At 38.4% G+C, this 8,128-nt stretch overlaps 1 non-coding gene across 1 annotated transcript; it reads left to right on the forward strand.

The window, feature by feature from the left end:
• The first annotated feature begins 6,619 nt into the window (after nt 1-6,619).
• LOC123388625 lies at nt 6,620-6,726 on the forward strand. Its single transcript, XR_006603086.1, has one exon. It is a non-coding gene; the product is annotated as a U6 spliceosomal RNA (small nuclear RNA).
• Nucleotides 6,727-8,128: the final 1,402 nt, after the last annotated feature.

Raw genomic sequence — 8,128 nt, forward strand, 5'->3', positions numbered from 1 at the left:
AAGGTTGCTTTGGGACATTGGAATGAATTTACTTAATGGGTATCTATGTAATTGGGTTGGAGGAAATTTTTAATTTCTACAAAAATTATTAGAATTCTATCTTATTCTCTTTTGTTAATTTTCACATGTTAACAAAGCCTACGTTTTTGTCTAGCAGACAAGATCTTAAATCCTAACAAAACTCAATTTTTTCCTTTTTTATTTAAGTTTGTGAGCCCCATCTTCTCTCATGCTGCTTTAAATACAACTCAAAAGAAAAAAAAAAGAAGCTAAATGGGGCAGTAAGACCAGACTTTTTATTTTATTTTATTTATCTTATTTTTAATTAAAAAATTAAAGATTGTATTTATTTATTTGAGAGAGAGAGCATGAGTGGGGCAGGGGGAGGTAGATGCAGAGGGAGACTGAGAAGTATACTTCCTAATGAGCAGGAAGCCCGATATGGAGCTCGATCCCAGGATCCTGACTGAGATCATGACCAGAGACAAAGGCAGATACATGTGCAAAATCCCTTTTTTTCTGGGAAACAATACTTTACAAGAGATGTTTGAAAAGGTACTGGGGAATCAACTTTAATCGGAGATACAAAAATTTAATTGACTTTTGTAAAGCTATGGGGATCCAAATGATGGGAATCCCAGCCCGTTTAGGTTGTGGACCACAGAGTATTCTTCTCTGTAATATTTTATTTTCTTCCATGTCTACTAACTCCAGTCCAAGTTCATTGATGTCTTTTTAAATAGTGCACTCGTTTCTCCATGGGGTTGTTTCTGCGAGTTCCGGGTATGGCACATGGTGGCAAGCCCAAGTCTGCCCTTGGGACAGGTGGCCAAGGAGATGCTGTCCCCTTGGGACCAGAGGCACAGGACAGGCCTGCCTTCTGCCCAGACACCTTCCTCAGAGGGGAGCACGCGACCCTGCCCTAGTCATCCCCTCAGGTCTCCTTAGCAGCCAGGCTTCCATCTGTCCGCACAGGGAGCAGGTGACACTTGTCTTGCCACCGGCCTGCTGTTCGTGCCACAGCAGGCTATCATGCTTCCCGAGCGTTTCCCGACTCCAAGGCCAACCGCTACTTCTCTTCCCCGGGGGCAGCATGCTGTGCCTTCCCCACATGTGGCTTCTCTCTCAGGCAGAGGGGATTCTAGGGAAGATGCTTTCCCAGGGGAGATGCCCAGGCAAAGAGGCTTTCGCTCTATGCGGGTTTCTCCCATCCTGCTATGAATACTAGGCTAAGGCAAGCAGCAACAGCAGCCCACAGAACCGACTCTGATTTCCCAGCGACTGCTATGCTTTCGCAGAGGTTTTCAGCTTGGCATGAACCGCACTTCACTGCTGCTTCCTCAGCAAGAATTTGGGTTTTCGCGCTGTCGCGGCAGGGAAGAAGATCCGCGGGAGAGCTGGTGCCTCTTGGGACTTGCTTTCCCGGGCTCCAAGTTCACGCCCGGGGTTCACCTTGCTAAGCCGAACTAAGCAGACACAGTCACAACCCTGCAGCTGCGTGCGTGTCCTAGCATGGCACTCTATGCCTATTACCATCTCCTGGGGTAGGTAAGGCTTTGCCTTTTGTCTGGTGCTCAGGCAGACTCAGTGTCTAGGCCAGTCCTTCACCACAGGGGTGAGGAGGCGACAGGATCACTGCACACGACCCGTGCACTGGGATGGGGAACTGTGGGGGACTGTCTCCACTCCTTCCCTGGCACACGCCCTGCCACCCAATTCCCTGCCACATCTTGGTGGAAGACAGCATCCGAATGCCCGTTTCTCCATGGGGCTGTTTCTGTGAGTTCCGGGTATGGCACCTGGTGGCAAACCCAAGTCTGCCCTTGGGACAGGTGGTCAAGGAGATGCTGTCCCCTTGGGACCAGAGGCACAGGACAGGCCTGCCTTCTGCCCAGACTCCTGCCTTAGAGTGGAGCACGCGACCCTGCCCTAGACGTCCTTAGCAGCCAGGCTTCCATCTCTGGGCACAGGGACCGGGTGACACTGTCTTGCCAGTGGCCTGCTGTTCGTGCCACGGCAGGCTATCCTGCTCCCCGAGCGTTTCCCGACCCCAAGGACAACGGCTCCTTCTCTTCTCCGGGGGCGGCGTGCTGCGCCTTCCCCACACTTGATTCCCTCTCAGGCAGAGGGGATGCTAGGGAAAAGGGTATTTCGCTCCGTGCGGGTATCTTCCACCGAGCTGCGGAGACTAGCCCAGGCAAGCAGCAACAGCATCCCCAAACCCAACTCTGATTTCCCAAGGAATGCTGTGCTTTCCCAGGGGAGATGCCCAGGCAAAGAGGCTTTCGCTGTATGCGGGTTTCTCCCACTGCGCGACTGGGCTCTGGCAAGCAGCAGCAGCCCGCAGAACATTTCTCAGGAATGCTGTGCTTTCACAGAGGCTTTGGCTTGGAGCGAACAGCAGTTCTCTGCTGCTTCCTCAGCAAGGCTTCTGTCGCGTCAGGGAAGTAGAGCTTCGGGAGAGCTGGTGCCTCTTGGGCCTTGTTTTCAGGGGTGCCATGTTCGCCTCTCCTTGGGCCCAGAGGCTCAGGAAAGGCATGCTTTCTGCCCAGACTCCTTCCTAAGAGAGGAGCACGCGCCCTGCCCACCTCATCCCCTCCTGTCTAAAAAAGTTTTCAAATTTATATCTAGATAGATAGATATATAGATAGGTAGATGATAGATAGATATCCCAGAAGCTGCAATGCTAGGCTAAGACCAGGCTTTAAAGGACTTCTCTATGCTCTACTAAATACTTTAAACCATTCATTATATCATAGCTCAGTGTTCAAATCTCCATTTGTTTCCTCACTTTCCTAATATTTATCTTAAGGTGACCTGATCCAGACTTTTGATCACCTTTGTCTAAATATTTCTATTTTAAGAAAGTCCTTTTGAACACTCAGAGACTATAACTTAGAAAAATACTCTGATTGTTATCTCACTAGAGTGGAAAATATATAGTTACCCATTAACTAATGATATCCATGTCTACATTAGATCCATGACATTTTTAATTCTTGGGAGCTTTTGGCTAAATGAATTTTTTACGCTTCCTTTAAATGAAGCTTTAAGCCATCACCACATGAATAAAATTAAAGAACTGAATGAAAACAAGCCAAGTATTTACAGAGTAATAGAATGTGCAGTGGAAAGGGTACAATTCTGAAATCATAAAGCCTAAATTAGTGTGAATCATCTTTATCAGTCATTTAATCATAAACCAGTTATCTAAATGTGTTAGCCTCAGTTTTTTCACCCATGAAATGGTGATGATAATACTTATTATGCAGAGTTGTTGTGTGGATGTAATGAAGCATGGAGCATGAGAGTCTCTTATTCCATGCTAAAATGATAGCTATTTTTATACTTATAATAATTCTAATAATAGTAATTAAATTGTTCAAAATGATAATATTCATTTATATTGAGGCATTGTATTGACTATTCATAGACACATTTACCAAAATAAATTTCATTTTACTTTACCCCCTCTGAGGATATATATTCCTTAATTCAATACGAATCTCATTATGAATAATAATTATCATAATAAATATGCTGATTTTTCTTCTATTTATTTTTAGGGAAGTGTCCTTTACTGTTGAACATAAAGAAACTTAAGCAAGTCTGTCTTATTCAAAATTTGCATGCTGCTTTCTTATGAAACTAGATTATAGAGTTGTATGAAATAAATTCATGCAGTTAAGACATTTATGTTTGGAAAACTGGGTGGTCAGTTTAGTATTTCAAAAGAAGATTTTAAATTTAAACCTTAAAACTGAGCTCTTTCAGCCTTATTTATAGACCATCCTTCATGCTTCATAAGTATTCCTTCATTGTAAACTAACTAATAGTGTTTGTCACAGTGTATATAACTAAAATGGATTTTGTATTTCATTATTTCAGAGTTAGTTGCAGTTTCTACTTCCTTACTTCCTTTTTTGAAAAATAGATTAATTCTACAAAATGTTATTTCCAGCTTTATTGAAAAATAATTGACATATTATAATTTGTAAATTTAAGAAACGATTTCTTATAACACTGCAAACTTTTAACATTGTGTAAATTTTGTACAATTTGATAAATTGGCATACATCTGTATTGCAATATAATCTACATAAAAATGTTAATACATCTACTATCTCATATAGTTGCCACTGTTTCTTATGCATGTATGGTAAGGAATTTTAAGATCTACTCTCTTAGCAACTTTTATGTATATAGTACAGTAGAGATGAACTTCAGAGGTCTTGTGGGATTTGTTCCAGACCGCCTCAATAAAGAGATTATCTCAATAAACTAAGTCAAATCATTATTTTTTTTTTTTTGGTTTCCCAGTGCAAATAAAAAATTATGTTTCCCAGTGCATATAAAAAATAAACACTATACTGTACTGTTCAAAAGCATTATGTCTTTAAGGAAAAACAATGTATATACCTTAAGTAAACTAGTTCTGAGATTTCAGTGGGTCATAATTACTGATCACAGATCACCATAACAAATACAATAATAATGAAAAAACTTGAAATATTGCAAGAATTACCAACATGTGACAGAGAGACACAAAATGAACAAATGTTGTTAGAAAAATGGTGGCAGCAGACCTATTTTATACAAGATTGCTATAAACTTTCAACTTGTAAGAATGTGATATATGCAAAGTTTAATAAAGGGAAGCACAATAAAAAAGTATGTATATATTATTAACTATGATCAACATGCTGTACATTAGATCCCCAGAACTTTTTCATATTATAGTTGCCAGTTTGTACCCTTTGACCACCTTATTCCACCCCAGGTTCACCTCTTGTCAACTCAACTCTAAGTTTCCATTAGTTTGCTTTTCCTTCAGATTCTGTATGTAAGGGATATCATAATACAGAAATTAAAAAAATATATAAAATCTTTGAAATATTTCAATTAGTATAATACCTTCAAGATCCATCCAAGCTGTTGTAAATGGCAGTATTTCTTAATTTTTCATGGTTAAGTAGTATTCCATAGTATATATTTACCATACTTTTAAAAATATTCATTCATCCATTAATGGATACTGAAGTTATTTCCATCTCTTGCTTAGAGTTAATAATTTTATAATGAACATAAGAGTGCAGATATGTCTACGAATAGTGACTTCGTTTCCTTTAGATATATACCTAGAGGTGGGATTACTGAATCATATGGTAATTTTACTTTTAATAATATGAATAATCTCCATACTGTTTTCCATACAAATTTATACCCCTATCATGGTGCATAAGTTCCGCATTTTACCCAATATTTACCAAACTTTGTTAGTTTTAATTTTTTGGTAGTATATATTCTAATAGGTAGTAATATCTTGCTGTGTTGTTCAGAGGTAAACAACAACAACATAATGACTTTGCCCTGAGTTTTTACGTTGAGCACTTTTTAATGCTCCTGTTGGTCATTTATATAACTTTTTTGAAAAAAAAAAAAAGTCTATTGAGATACTTTTGCTATTTTTTTAATTATATATTATTTTCTATTTGTATCTGTTGGTTATTAACCTCTTTTCAGATATAAGATTTGTAAGTATTTTCTTCCATTCTGTGGATTGTGTTTTCATTCTTTCTCTCTCTTTTGTTTTTTTGGCAATGCAGAAACTTTAGTTTATTGTAATACCATTTATTTATTTTTGCTTCTTTTGCTTGTGTTTTTGGTCTGGTATCCAAAAAACTATTGGCAAGACCAATGTCAAGGAGAATTTTTCCTATGTTTTCCTTTAGGAAATTTAGTTTCATGCATCACATTTAAGTCTTTAATCTATTTCAAGTTAAGATTTATGAGTAATATAAGGTTCCAGTTTCATGCTGGTTTATGTGACTATTCAGTTTTAAATATCATTTATTGAACAGACTATCTTTACCCATTATATATGTTGGCCCCTGTCAAATATTAGGTGACTGTATGAAAGGATTTATTTCTGGACTCTCAATTCTGTTCTACTTGTTTATGGGTCTGTTTTTATGCCAGTATACTTTATTGTTTTGAGCATGAGGGCTTTGTAGTATAGTTTCAAATCAAGAGTGTAATTTCGCTTCTTCATTCTTTCTCAGAACTGCTTTAATTATTTGTTGTCTTTTATGGTCTCATATAAATTTTAGGATTCTTTACTTACTTCTGTAAAAACACAATATTGATTTTTTTAAGATTTTTTATTTATTTATTTCACTGAGAGAGATGACAAGCAGGCAGAGAGGCAGGCAGAGAGAGAAGAGGTAGCAGCTTCCTGCTGAGCAGAGAGCCTGATGGAGGGCTCGATCCCAGGACCCTGGGATCATGACCTGAGCCAAAGGCAGCGGCTTAACCCACTGAGCCACCCAGGCGCCCCTAACATTGGATTTTTGATAGGAATTGAATTTACAGATGGTTTTCAGTAGTATGGACATTTTAACAATGTTAATTCTTACCATTCATAAATATGAGCTATCTTTCCATTTGTGTCTCCTTCAATTTCTTTATCAATGTCATAGTTTATGGGGTACAGATCTTTCATCTTCTTAGTTAAATCTTTTCCTAAGTATTTTATTAGTTTTGATGCTATTGTGAATTAGATTGTTCTCTTTATTTTTTCAGACAGTTCATCATTAGAGTGTTAAAATGCTCCTGTCTTGTGCTTACTTTGGCAGCACATATACTAAAATTGGAATGATGCAGAGAAGATTAGCTTGATCACTGAACAAGGATGACATGAAAAACTGGGAAGCATTCCATATTAAAAAAAAAAAACGAAACAAAACAAAATTCTTGTCTTTTATATATTTATCTTGTATTTGGCAGCTTTACTAAATTTGTTAATTCAAAATTTTTTGTGAATTTTTTAGGATTCTTTTTTACATGTAAGTTCATGTTATCCAAAAAAAGAAAATTTTACTTCTTCCTTTTTTTTGAGTCTTTTATTTCTTTGTGTTCCTTGTTTCTCTGGCTAGGACATCCTGTACTATGTCAAATGAGAGTAGTGAAAGTGGACACACTTGTCTTTTTTCTGATCTTTAAGGGGAAAACTTTCAAACTTTTTTGATTGAATATGAGATTAGCTCTGGGCTTGCAATATGTGTTTTTTCTTTAATGGATTTTTTAAATTATTTTTAAAAATTTTTATAAACATATAATGTGTTTTTATCTTTAGGGGTACAGGTCTGTGAATCACCAGGTTTACACATTTCACAGCACTCACCATCACTCAACATAGCACCTGCCCTCCCCAATGTGCATACCCCCACCATCCTCTCCCAACACACCTCCCCCGAGCAACCCTCAGTCTGTTTTGTGAGATTCAGTCTTTTATGGTTTGTCTCCCTCCCAATCCCATCTTCTTTTATTTTTTTTTTCATATGCCCGAAACCGCCTATGCTGCATCTCCACTTCATCATATCAGGGAGATCATATGATAGTTGTCTTTCTCAGATTGATTTATTTCGCCAAGCATAATACCCTCTAGTTCCATCCCGTCATCACAAATAGCAGGATTTCATTTCTTTTGATGGCTGCATAGTATCCCATTGTACATATATACCACATCTTATTTATTGATTCATCTGTTGAAGGACATTTAGGTTCTTTCCATAGTTTAACTATTGTGGACATTGCTGCTATAAACATTTGGGTGCATGTGCCCCTTCAGAATGCCACGTTTGTATCTTTAGGATATATACCCAGTACTACAATCACTGGGTCATAGGCTAGTTCTATTTTCAGCTTTTTGAGTCACCTCCACGCTGTTTTCCAGAGTGGTTGCACCAGCTTGCATTCCCACGTACAGTGTAGGAGGGTTGCCCTTTCTCCACATCCTCGCCAGCATCTGTCATTGACTGACTTGTTCATTTTAGCCATTCTGAAAGGTGTGAGGTGGTATCTCATTCTGGTTTTGATTTGTATTTCCCTGATGCCGAGTGATGTGGAGCATTTTTTCATGTGTCTGTTGGCCATTTGGATGTATTCTTTGCAGAAATGTCTGTTCATGTCCTCTGCCCATTTCTTCATTGGATTATTTGGTCTTAGGGTGTTGAGTTTGATAAGCTCTTTATAGATTTTGGATAGATACTGGCCCTTTATCTGGTATGTCATTTGCAAATATCTTCTCCCAGATAACTTCTGACAGTCATCTTTTGGCTTTGTTAAC

The sequence above is a fragment of the Mustela putorius genome, unplaced genomic scaffold (assembly GCF_011764305.1).
Source record: "Mustela putorius furo isolate JIRA1106 unplaced genomic scaffold, ASM1176430v1.1 tig00003905_pilon_pilon_pilon, whole genome shotgun sequence".
NCBI lineage: Eukaryota > Metazoa > Chordata > Mammalia > Carnivora > Mustelidae > Mustela > Mustela putorius.